At 35.4% G+C, this 13,208-nt stretch overlaps 1 protein-coding gene and 1 pseudogene across 4 annotated transcripts in view; both read right to left on the bottom strand.

Annotated features, from left to right (window-relative positions):
• GABRB2 (gamma-aminobutyric acid type A receptor subunit beta2) overlaps nucleotides 1–13,208 on the bottom strand; it is a 254,555-nt gene that overhangs the window by 171,965 nt on the left and 69,382 nt on the right. The gene's annotated exons all lie outside the window — the stretch shown is intronic.
• LOC118605730 lies at nucleotides 7,828–7,946 on the bottom strand (annotated as a pseudogene).

Raw genomic sequence — 13,208 nt, 5'->3', positions numbered from 1 at the left:
AAAATAAACTCTCCCGGTTTCTAAAGAGAGAGTAAGACTGAATCTATGGTTTTCATGAGGAAGAGGCAATTACGCAGAAACCTGAAAGGAACAGTTAGCAGATAAAAGAATAAGTATATAATATTTTTACTGACATCAAATTGGCATAATGTAGGCCAAATTACTTTCCCTTTCTATTCTTAATTGGTTTCATGCATCATATTGACAGTCATCTTTGTACATGACCCTAGAATCATCAAGTTCCTGCTAACATTACAAAAATAAGGCACGTGAATCTGTAAACCACCATTGTGTAAGTAAGGTAAAATTAATTTGCCAGAACAATGTAATTTCCTCTAGACTATTCTGTCTTCGAAGGTCTGCGGCGCCTTAAAACCAGCAATACTTAACTCCATTACAGATAGCTATATAAATAAATGAGGCAACACTACATAAACGGAGGGCTAGGTCTCTCTTATTCCATTCACTTTGCATTAGTCTCAAAATAACAGATGTAAAACGTGGCATGGACAATTCACTCTTTGATTAAAGTACCCTAACATCCAATTTAATGTCAGCTACAAAGTATATGTTAAATATGATTAGCTAAGTAAACTTCAATGATTTTCATCCATCCCGATGTTTCGCAAGATAAAACAGATTTCCATAATATCTGTATCGTGCCTTCTCATTTTGTACAGTATAGTAATAGCAAGATCAATTTATGTATACAGTCCTAAATCACACTTCATTTTATTACTCTGCAAACTGGGCGCATGCTATTGCTTTTACCTGAAAAGTCTTCATCTCATTATTATTGTTGTTGTTGCTATTGTTGCTGTTGTTGTTATTATTATTATTATTATTATTATTGCATGAGGAAAACCAGGTCAGGTATGGCATTCTCTGAAAAGTCTTCTTTGACATTCTCAGAGTTATTCACCCTTTCCTTGGAATCAGCTCTGTCTTACATGTATCCATGTTGATTACTGCATTCACAGCGTCGTATCGCATCATTCGTTTACATGTCTACCCTTCTGACTGGGTCTCCTGAATATTACTTCATCTCCTTTTCACATCACCACCTCCCATGAGTTATACCCACTGTTATACAAGATATCACACCAGAATGGTCTGTAAACTGAGCAATCAGAGCAAACACTGGCCTCACACAACCTGCTTAACTCTGCTGGATGACTAGGCCGCCTCCTCCACACTCCACCATCACTGTGGGAAGGCGGGCCTTCCGCTTCTCTGCCTAACCGCTCGCATTACTTCCTAGAGGCCTCTCCGCTGCTAGTTTCATCCCCTTTAATCTTCTCTTCAATAATAACCAGCATTTTTCTATAAAATAAATTTACGATTGCTCTTTAAGACTCAGCTTACCTTTTACTGTCTCAGAAAATTCTTTTATAACATAATTAAAAAAAAAATGAAGTCCTCTCACTAAACTCTTTACAAAATTTTATTTTACTACCTAGTATTTACAGCCTTGAGGATAATGGCTGGGTTCCTTTACTTGAGTATCTACTAGTGTATCCAAATAATCTAACATTGTGTCTGGCACGTACACTTCATTCACACAGAGACCAAAAAAAGTAAAAAGTCATTATGGAAAAGGGGCAAGGAGGAGAAAAACTTACTTTTTCACAATGATTTGAATACCCCTGAGTGTTTGCACCTTCTAATGGCCATTTTTGGACTTTTAAGGGTATATCTGTAATTGTTATAGGTTCAGAACTATACCTTTTCTATATACTACAATAGGCACGATAATGATAAACAGATTATGGCAGAAAGGATTCAGACAGTGAGTTGTTCATGCAGATATTTTGCCCCACCATAGTTACTTTCATAGTGAAACGAAAGGGCTTGTGCACAGTAATTGAGATAGTAGCAGCCTCATGTAGGTGCTACATGCATCATTAGAGAGGTGTGGCTGGTGAACAGGTTTAGTCTGACGGCAGAGGTGACTGTGCTGTTCTACATCACAACCAAAGAGGAAGAGATGGGGAAGTTAAAAAGACAGATCCACACACCTAGAAAATCTTGCTGCTTTCTAATATAAGCTGTATGACTATTTTATTTTATACCCAAAAGAACATCCTTTTCAGGCTGGATAATACAGTCTTTTGGGAAAAACTTAAAAAAATATGGAGTATACAAATTTTAAAAATTTATAATTTTCCACCATCCAATTATATGTCACATAAGCTATTCTTACTAAGTTACTAATTAAAACAAGACAAAACAAAACTTACTCATTACTTCAATTGAAAATAAAAGCAAAAGAATCATAGTCAATGAATGCAAAATAATAATATTCTAGAATAAAAACTATACCTAAATACTATTTGTAGTATATTTATTATACATTACTTATTTTAAAAAGTTGATGATGAACATCACCAAACCGAATAAATAAAACTTCAAACAGGATTTTATAGTAACATACTAGAGTTTAGGTAAATCTCTACTACTCTCATCTCTAACACATATCCATACATCTCAACTAAAACTGACCACCAATAGAAAGAAATTACAACCAAAAAAATTACACACACTAAAATGCTAACTACAATAAAGCTAGAGCTGACTGAAACGGCTTTTCATAATTTCACTTACCAGTGGTCAACAGGAGTTTGAAAAATTTAAATGAAAAATCCTAGAAATAAACAATAAGATTTAAACTGTGTGCTATTCTGAATAGTGGGATGAAATCTCATGCTGTCCCCCTTCACCCTGTCTGCGACCTGACTCATCCCTTTGTCCAGCGTATTGGCACTGTCTGTATACACTCCCTGACCATTATCAGTAGCTGTCTAGGTTATCAAATTGACTGTGGAGGTATCCTAGTGCTTGTGTCCAAATAACCCTTATTTTGCTTAATAATGGTAGCAAAGTACAAGAGTAGTGATACTGGCAATTTGGATATGCCAAAGAGAAGCTAAAAAGTAGAACTACGTATAGGAGAAAATACAGTATAGAGTTCTGTACTATGCGCGGTCTCAGGCACCCTTTGGGGGTCTTGAAACGTACTATGGGTAAGGAGGGACTGCTGTACTAAAATTTGGCATCTTCATCATTTGATTGCTTTTTCAATCAAATTCATTTCCAATGTCAGACATTTTAGGCTACATTTCATTTGAAGTAAGAAAGCAAATGGCTTTTCATATACTCTTTCCATGTCAAAAATATCAGCCCAGTGTGATTTTGTTCCAGAACTTCAAAATTACAGGTTCAGAGAGCACAGTGATGTGCTCCTCACCTGACACTTTTGCTTAAACAGCTGCGGATGAGTCTGCTCATTATCTAACTAGAGTTTTGAATACTCTTCCCCCAACTCTTCCCAAAGGTGGCTTCCTCTCATCCTTCACAGTGAGCTTAAATGCAACCTCTTGGAAAGCCAACCACTTGTTCTAAAACAGTCCCTTCAACTCTTACTTCACTCTTTCATCATCCACCGGTCTATTTCCTACAGAGTAATGGATAATATTCTTATCTGTATGTTGATTTCTTTATCATTTGTCTCCTGTACTAGAAGAGGCATCAGAAGATAAAGATCTGGTCTGCCCAGTTCATCTTATCTCGTAAGTATAAAACATGTAGAAGAGTATCTGCCCTAGAGCCAATGTTTAAAGAGTATCTGTTGAATAAAGGAATGAATGAAAACAAGAATGAGAAAGTAAATTCTCTTGCTTTCTATCATTAAGTATATGTAATATAAACATATATAATATATATTTAATAGAGTCATTCTTATAAGGTAGACTACCTGAAAATGGTCTCAGTGTGCATGCAAAATGATGTGTACTCATTAGAAAACTTATGTAGAGTGGATCCACAGTCATGTAGAATTATGCAGAATTATGTAAGATTATGGCCTTTTCAAAAACTCTGTAGTGCTCTGGGGCCTCCTAGATTCTTCTGTCCAAATAAATGCCCACCTGCCACTCCATACTCATCATCTCAAACCTTAGCTTGAATTTTAAGTTAAACTAGTCGTCTTCATTTATGACATGTGTGAGTTTAAGAGATTGCTTACTCTTTCTAATCTCTAGGCTTTTTTTTTTTTTTTTTTGACATTAAACATATCTTACTCTCAGAACTGCTAATGACCTTTAAATAAGAAAATGTTAACACAAGGCCTTATCAGATCAAGCGCTCAGTAAGGAATACCTGTATTGGGATCAAGTTTATACATAAAATTAACCATCACAGTATTGATCTATATTTGTCGATGCTGTCATATGCCATGTTACTCTACCCATTTAGATCAGTTCATTTCAATTGCTAAGTTCACTTGAAATATAGCTTAGATAGGTTTTAAAAAGAACCATGTTAGGCAAAATAATCTCAGTCTCTAAAGTCAAAACCTTCTTTGAGTAATATCATTTTTTTTTTATTAATAATACCCCTTTAATCTTTTCCACATTAAAATCTTCAAGATTTTTCTTAACCTGTATTTAACATTTGACTAAATGTAAATGGCAAGAAAATTAAAATGCAAAAAAATAAACGAAAAAAGAAAAGAATTTTATTTTCAGCAATATGAGTCTTCTAATGGAAAATATGTTCCATTTACCCAGGAGACAATTTGCAAAACAGATCTTTTTAATTTGGAAAATGAATGAGTATATTATGTACAAGTATAGCTGTGAGAAACTCGATTTTACTAGAGATTTTCTGTTTTTATTATTTCCTAAACACTTTAATTAGCTAAACAAAATATTTAAGTTCTGGTATGCTTCACATATCCCATTAATTCCACACTAGATTTAAGTTCCTTTAAACGTTACTGACTTTTAATTACCATGCAAATGTATTAACTAAGCTTCTTAGAACTAAAGGTTAGAAGCACATGCAGAAGAGCTGATAAAGGAATTTGCTTTTCTTCTGTTAGAAACAAACATAAAAAAAAAACCCATGAATTTCTACTCTGCGGCTGGAACTCTTTAAGATTATTTCCAATATGCTAAAAACATAATTCTCAAGTAGCCTCACGAGAAACCAAAAACATATTCATTCTACATGGAAGAAAACATGTTCGGTTTCAGTTGACGGAATAATCAACAGGTATCAAAAACACACATGGTGACTTAGGTAGAAAAAAAAAAAAAAAGGAACAAGGAGCACGCTGCACTAGGAAGGCGTGTGAGGAAGTCAGTGGTATGACGAACTGGGCACGCAAATGTTCGGCCAGTTCCTTGGTAGCTTTTCTGCCTGCTACTGCGTGGAGGTTTGTCAAGAGGATTCTGCTTTAGAAAATGAGCGCTGACTTTGGAATGTGGCTGGCAAGATGTTTGAGCTTTCAACCGAGCATCTACCAGTGGAGTGGTCATGTGTACTGACCATTCTCTCTCACTCTCTTTCCTCATCTGCAACATAATGTACACTAGCATAACCTGCATATAATAGGACTTAAATAAGATAAATACATTTTATTAATGTTGACTAATCTTAACTCCTTTGCAATATATATTGCTCAAGAATTTAGCTAGTATTTATAGTTTAATATAGATTAATATTTAATATAGCCTAATATTTATGGAGTGTTAGTACTAAGGGCTTTATATAGATTATTTCATTTAATCTTCACAATGACCTCATGAGTTAGATATTATTATTATCCCTGCTTTGCAGATGAGAAAACTATGTGAATCAGCCTTGGTTTCACAGTTGGCAAGCGTCTGCCTGACTTCTAAACTCTTCTGAACTCAGAATTCTAGGTACCATGGTTTCTGTAAAGGACACCTATGATTTCGTCACAGCAACCAGAGATAATCACTTCCATGTCTAGATTATGAAAGAAAAAGGTAAAGATAAGAAAAAAAATGAAATGCCCCCAAAAATACATTATTAGTAAGGGACCAAATTGGAACTCAGCTATTTTATAACTCCAAGAGCAGTGTTATTTCTGCTACACCACACACTTCTGGTATATGTGATGCACAGTTTGCAAAAGGAAGACCTGATTCTTTTCTTTAAGGAAGATTTCAATAAAAGGGTTTTATTCTTGTTGAGTGCCACTGTCCAACAGGTTTCACTAAATAATAGTCTTAGTGAGAAATTGCAAATTTACTTTGTCCAAATATTGGTTTGCTCAATCAATGTTCAAATAATCAAAACAAAAAGGCACAATCGACTATTATCAACAGTCCAGGTAACAAAGACAATGACAGAAATGAAGTTGACTTAAAGAACTGAAAAACATTGTCACTCACATCTATTAGTTCCTACTCCTTGAGATGTCTCTACTTTTGTTTCTATAAACAATTCATACTTAAGAGAGCATTTCACCTCATCTCCGTAACCATCTCGTATCTTTTTTATGTCTATAAAGCAGTATCGATTTTTCAGAAACTTTGCTAGGCCCTATTTGGCAATGTGGCTGAATTTCAATTCAGGCAGTTCCTATGGTATGAATACATGAATTAAAAGGACATAAACTGGCATGATTAAGAACACTGTATGCAAGATTAATTCAACGTTTGTGCATAAACCTTTCACAGAGACAGCTGTGATGGAGGTTGAATTGGGATAAAACGAATACTATCAAGTATATGTGGTTATTATTTCGGTGCCCTTGAGAGGAATAAAAGCCTCCCTCTTACAGCTCTCCTGGGCTTAGATTCCTGACCATGAGAAAAGACCTCACATTATTCTGGCAAAAGTAATATGGTCATACCTGCTAAAGGCAACATAAAAGATGGGTAGGATATATCTAGTCTGATAGGATTATCTAGTCTGATAATACTGGATTTTCAGGGCTGGGATGAATTTAGATTTGATTTTCTCTCTGACCATAAATTTATGCAACAGACAAAAGGTGAGGTCACTACAAAAAGAATGTGAGTTAGATTTAGAAGGGTTAACTTCCATCTTGATTTATAAGCATGATGGATACCTACTGTTCTCCCCAGTGACTCTGAGTGAAGTCAGCTGGGGTAATACATAGGTACACATCCACATTTTTACATATGTGCTACTCATCTTCATTGCGGTCTGGAAGAAAATTTGGAGGGAATGTTAATGTAGACCCCCTCCTCAGAAACCCAGTATAATATTGTGGTAACTATAACGACCCAGCGAATGTGTCACTCTCTATACTCAGGCTGCCCAAAATGAGTGATCGGAAGTCGCAGAATCATGCCTTAAAGCCGCAAGGGTCTATTTAAGGGGCCGAGTCTAATGAACATATCCCACCTAAATTCTGGTGAGAAGGAAGGACGCACAACTGAAACAACTAGGTGACAAAACCGGACATCTGTTCATGAGAGACCCCTGCGGCGAATTTAAAGAAATCGACTTTAGCCAACCTTTCTGTGCCACGTGGGAAAAGCTTGTTATTGTCTCAATATTTCATATAAGATAAAAAGAATGAATAAAAAGAATCCTTTTGAAAATAGCAGTTCCTGTCCTAGAAGTCCAATGACCTAAATAATAAGTTAGAAGGAAAACAAAGACCAAGTTTTAATCCATGTCCAAAAAGAGGGCATCACGCAGACATCTGCAGGTGTGAACATTACCACCCCCCGTTGCCATAACTTAACTAAAAAACAAGTAGTTGTAATTAAATTCTAATGTTTTTAATGGTCAATTAAAATCCTCCAGGTTTCCCTGACTTTTGGAATAGTTTATAGTAAAAAGTACATTCGATTGTGAAAACTGAAAACACATCTATCATTATTTATGACTCCTCTATAAAGCAGTTTCTTATAGGTGATTATGACTGTAAAAGCATTCTTATTTATTTATTTATTTTAGGTGAGGCAACCATTGGTTGACTTCACAGATTGCCAGGACCTTGACAGCTTACAATCCCTTATTTTTTTATTTTATTTTCTTTGCCTACAGCACTTTGTCTTCCTAGGTGGTCTCCCATCCAAGTACTAAGCAGGCCCGATCCTGCTTAGCTTCCGAGATCAGACAGGATCAGGCTTGTTCAGGGTGGCATAGCTATAGCTGTAAAATTGTTCTTGATTATTGAGAGCACAACACTCATAAACACTGCAACACACAGAAGCAAATGATTTCTAAAAGCTTGTAAATATGAACAACAGAGAGATGTCCTGACTCATAGCAGGGTAATTAAAAAAAAAGAGAGAGAAAGACAGAGAGAGTGAGAGAGAGAGAACCTGATAAAGTCACTGGGTATTTTGAGAAGGCATTTTAAAACATGCACATTATCTTCAAATGTAAAAAATAGAAGACATATTACAAACTACAACTTATAAACTAAATCATAATTCTTCACTCATACCGATAATACAAGTGATTGACCTAAACTTAAATAACATACTTCAGTTTAAAGTGAAATTTACTAACTCTTGAAAACAAATTTCTGTGGAAAGCAGTAGCAGCAGTTTCTGAGGCATCAACCTAAGAACAACTATCGTTGAGTTTTATGTTAACAAAGAACAGGAGGCAGCTTCAGGGAGGAATTTATGAGGTAGCAATGAACACGTTCCGACCACCATCTTGGAGTCTATAAAGAAAGGTTAAGTTTGGATGTTACTATTTTGAAAATTGCTCTGCCCTTTAGCACATACTAAAAAAGACATTAATAGGCAAGTGAGAGATTCCCTTCTGGAGACCATGAGCCACAGAGGAACTGATAACACTTTGAAGAGAGACTAGAAATTGACCCATGCACACATAAGGACCACAGAGTGCCCTCACCAGATGCTCATTTCAATTATCGTGCAATCCAAAACTCTTTGTTTGGAAATACATTGATTATATTTGGCCTACACTCAGGCTTTGCTCCTTGTTTGAACAGAATCAGAATCTCCAGAAACATACCCATGAATTTATGCAGGAAGATTTATGGAGGTACATGCCCTTCTGAGAATCATCTACCAAAAAAGGTCATCATCTATGCTGATAAAGGGGAAAATCAGTGAAACCTGATGTTGAAACTCTAGTTTTCATCAAATTTCAACATAAAGATGAAATATTTTCATGTTAAAGAAGTTCACTAAAGAATCTTGTTATATGTTTCTTCAAAGATCAAGGCATTAATTAAATGAAACATACAGGAAACTAAAGAAAATGCATATTAAAAGAACAGGACTAAATTCAGAAAAATGCCAGTGACATTTTTACAGGAAACTAAAATAAACAATATCTAAATTTAAGAAAACAAACAAAAAAATGATTTAAAGTGAACAAAGGTGAAGAAAAATGAAATCTGCAGGTCATTCTGTAGTTCGTTTTTTAAATCTACAAATTTCATGATAGAAAAAGTCTAAGAACTCTTTCCAACAAGCAAAGCTAAGTCTGGTAGAATGGAAAACATTTGATTTTTTTAGGTGGAATGACCATATCTTCTTTTTATAGTTTTCTTTTCCAATGTTGGTTTTCCCTCTTTAGCCAATGTTGCTACTAGATTTTGCATTAAGAGTGAGCATAAAATGGGCCATAGCTACTTGTTTTTAGGATAATTTACCATCGAGTGAAATATGAGGGCATTAAAGGTAAGAGGGAAAAATTCACAGCAACTTCTAAATATATAACCACACTTCCCATCTGGCCATGAGATTATGTAAGCTGTACAATTAGAAAGCACTTCTGTGCTTCCTCTAGTAGTACGCAGGGACAAACGTCTTATAAAAGCTAGATGTCAGAGTGTTACGATGTTGTTTCCAATAACCTTGAACACTTACCTGATACTCAAGACTTTCATTACAAAATAAAAGGATTTGGACTTAGTGACCTGTAAGATGCCTTTTTGATTCGCTAATTTTTATTTGCACATTCAGGGGTTCCCAAACTCTGGGCTGCAGACCAGTACCAGTCTGTGGCCTGTTAGGGGGCCACACAGCAGGAGGTGAGTGGCAGGTGAGTGAGGGAAGTTTCATCTGTATTTTCAGCCACTCCCCAGCACTAGCATCACTGCCTCAGCTCTAACTCAGATCATCAGGCATTAGATTCTCATAGGAGCACTGGTCTTCAATGTCAGAAAGGTTAGGGGCCAGTGCTTTAATTTATCGAAGAACAAATGTTCATGAAACTGTAGTTACAAAGTGCAAGGATGCTTTCTCTTCAAATTCTCGATATTCTTTTACCAGCTGTCCACTATTTCATCTTTTTTTCCCGTAACTACTTTGAGAATAGTGTCCCTTCTGAAATAACGTGATAGCAACATTCATATGTATCAAAGCTGAATTTCAATGAATACTTTCTCTTCACAGGAAGTACCTTAAAAATTAAATTATCATATTTAATCTTCGATCAAATCTGGGGAGAGATTTACTTCATTGTACAGAAGAGAAAACAGAGGCTCAGAAATTAAGTAACTTGCCTAGGTCCACATGTGTATGAGATGTTAATGTAGTTTGTGTCCAGACCACACATTTTGAAATCAGTTCACAAGAATACATACATCCTATAAGACTTGGCACTCTGGCTAATGATGGGGAGAGGCTCTGTCATTTTGGTATAGGCTCTAGGACCGTGAATAAAGCATATTTTCCTTTGTGAAATGAATAAAAAAGGAGCGTGGCCGAACTCCTCATCACAGCTAACTACATTAGACTGCAAAGATCAATAATGCTTGCCAAATAGTCAATAGCTGCTATAACACACCATCTCAGAAAACAGATATAACAAATCATATTTACTTATTTGGGGGATTTATCTGCAGGAGGTCGACTTTGTTAGCTGTTACTAGGAACATCTATGATTTATGATGCTTGATTAAATGTGCCAATCCTTCAAACCTAGACAAAGTCCTGGGGAAAGAAAAGCTGGAGGACCATTGGTTTGATGGTTTCCTGAGATTACCTAAGGCATTAAAATGAAGTGATGCTTAGCAAATCCAAGCTGCTTCTTTTGGATTAACTACTGGGTTTATCAACTCTTTAAAGGAATGTATTTGGTGTCTATTCCAAATACCTTATCCACAGTCACCAAAAACTCCATCACTCTTTCTTAGTACCTTAAAAAATCTTTTCCTTGATTACACATCCGCTAGCCTGCTTCCTGAATTAGTAAGTACAACACTGAATTTTAGCCTATAAAATCAAGATTCTAGTTCAAAGTCTACTATTTAGTTGACCGTATGTCCAAGTATTAATAAGTCACCTAACATGTCTGAATTTTATTTTTGAAAAAGAGAGAGAAAGCATGGGGAGAGAGAAAGAATATAAACACTCTGAAATGAGGTAAATTACATTAAATATCTTAAATATATTAAATATCTTTAAAATCTTCGAATGTAGTAAAAATGTTAGTACTGGAATAATCACTGTTTGATCTATATTCAAACTAGAAATAGTCTGGGTAGCACAGAATAAAGTTCAAAAAATGGTTGGTCATAATGCAAATTGAAAGATCAAATCTAAACCAAACTATGGTGGTTGAGAAAAGAGCAACTTGTGATGTCAGAGACAGATTTCTGTTTTGGCAAAGCAGGTAAATCAAACTTTAAAGGTAGGAAGGGCTTTAAAGGTAGGAAGGGCTGTGCTTCCGAACATTTGTATTTTATTTTACTATTTTTCTTCCAAATGCATCAGAGAAGACTGAGTTGCCTTTCTAGGGTTAATAATCTGTTTTAGCTTATTTTATTTTTCTCTATCCTAGAGGGCAAACGGAGGCTATAAAGCCATATTGTAGGGCATCTGCATTTCCTGAAGTGAAATCCAAAGCTATGCCCAGTAAGGAGGGTATCATTTTCCACAGATGCACTTTAGACCTTCATCTTTTGAAAATAAAGCTCTTGTTAGCTTCATGTACATTTAACAGTCCCCAACGTGTTCTATCATATGCTTAAGATTAGACACAACTGAGTCAGAAAGAAATCTCCTGTAAAGAACACAGAGAGGTGGTGTTTTCCTTTGCCATTTTAGGTTCTCAGTAAAATTCTTCTCAGAAATATGAACAGATATTAGCATATATAAATATTAGCATCTATTAACTTCACAGCCTATTCCTGCAGACAGACACCTTGGGAGGACGATGCCCCCCCCAAAGCTCTACAAAATTAGCAAAGTGCTTATTCTGCAAAACAATTGCGAAACATTCAGTTGGAAAGAAGAACGCTTTCTGATAAACAACACAACTACTGTTTGTCAGCTCTTTTTCTGGCCTAATAAGCAATGCTGTCTTTTTTTTTTCCTCTTTCTTTCCAAGTTTGTTTCAAATTTAACAATTTAAAAATAAAAATATCTGCTCCTTTTTTTTTTTATGACTCAAAGATTTTCAAAATTTCAGAACTGGGAAGAATATATTAACCCAATCCTTCCTCCTTTCACAAACTCAGAACTACTGTCCAGAAAAACATTACCTGAGATCACATTCTAGTGGGGAAGACGAATCAAGATTTAGAATTGAGCTCTCCTGAATCCTAGCCTAGTGCCGCAGGATTCCTCTCCATCACATGTTCTAACACACAGCTTCTTTGACCTCTGCATGGCCATGTGCTCTTCAGGATCTCATTACCTTTGATCTGGTGTCCATTCTGCAAAAACTGAAGTCATGAATGTCTCAGGGGTCTTGTGTCATCATACAAAATTAAATTTCTGTGTGTGTATATAATGTTGTTAATGGATATTATTTATTGAGCTTTATTATGTGTGAAGAATTATACTAAGCCTTGTGTGTAAAGTAAGCCATTTAATTTTTTAGAATAATCTTTTGAGCCTGATGATATTATTATTCCTATTCAATAGATGAGAAAAGAGATGATTTAATTAAGTAATCTGGGTGACATTACACAGCTAATAAGTAGAAGAGCCAATATGCCATGGTCCAGATCTTCAACCACTATGTAAAGTTATTAGTGTTTATAAAAATATTGAAGAAAAAAATGTACACCCTACACATTCTCATAAGCAAACTTGCCTTTATCAGTTTTAAGAAAACTGCATTTCTACCAGTTGAAGAATTAACAACCAAAGGTATTTAGTTCTAATCAACCAATAAAAGATTGTGTTTTATTCTGTTCATTAAATACATTTCAATCTGTTTCAAAGACATTCAATGTCAATAAAGATGTACAAGGATTGAATTTAAACCTCAGCTTTATTTATCTGGTAGACTAAATTAGTTCACTGTTAACTTTCCTACTCATCTTACACTTGAAACAGTATGGCATGTGCATTGGCTGTCAAATCGCAACGATCACACCTTATTCTATGTACAATCTGGTGCTCCTGTTCAGCTCTCCTCTTTGGTTTAGTGTTTAATCCTAGCCATCATTTCAGTGTGCAGACTTCAGAAAGGAA

The sequence above is a fragment of the Rousettus aegyptiacus genome, unplaced genomic scaffold, assembly GCF_014176215.1.
Source record: "Rousettus aegyptiacus isolate mRouAeg1 unplaced genomic scaffold, mRouAeg1.p scaffold_m13_p_7, whole genome shotgun sequence".
NCBI classification, from domain to species: Eukaryota; Metazoa; Chordata; class Mammalia; order Chiroptera; family Pteropodidae; genus Rousettus; species Rousettus aegyptiacus.
Note: the sequence above shows the minus strand (reverse complement) of the source record. Positions and strands in the feature narration are given on the sequence as shown.